The sequence below is a fragment of the Oryzias melastigma genome, linkage group LG12, assembly GCF_002922805.2.
Source record: "Oryzias melastigma strain HK-1 linkage group LG12, ASM292280v2, whole genome shotgun sequence".
NCBI lineage: Eukaryota > Metazoa > Chordata > Actinopteri > Beloniformes > Adrianichthyidae > Oryzias > Oryzias melastigma.
The window spans coordinates 12,526,731-12,526,993 of NC_050523.1; the positions used below are offsets into that span (position 1 = coordinate 12,526,731).

A 263-nucleotide genomic window follows, 5' to 3' on the forward strand; every position below is an offset into this window, starting at 1 on the left:
AGTTTAGTTTAGTTTAGTTTAGACCAAAGAAAATAATTCCATAAACATAAAATAAAAAAATAAACCATTTTTAAATACAACTTTTTTAGAATAATCTATTGAGTTTTATTATTATTGTTATTATTATTATTATTATTATTATTAATTTTATTATTATTATTATTGCAAGACTGCTGAAAGATTGTTTTGGTAAAATGTTTATTATTTGTCCATCTGGAAATTAATTGCACATAAAATATTTATTAAATCAGAAAAAGCAGCAA

General features: G+C 17.9%; 1 protein-coding gene across 1 annotated transcript in view; it reads left to right on the forward strand.

Moving 5' to 3' along the window:
* tbx5a (T-box transcription factor 5a) overlaps window positions 1-263 on the forward strand; it is a 14,777-nt gene that overhangs the window by 8,210 nt on the left and 6,304 nt on the right. The gene's annotated exons all lie outside the window — the stretch shown is intronic.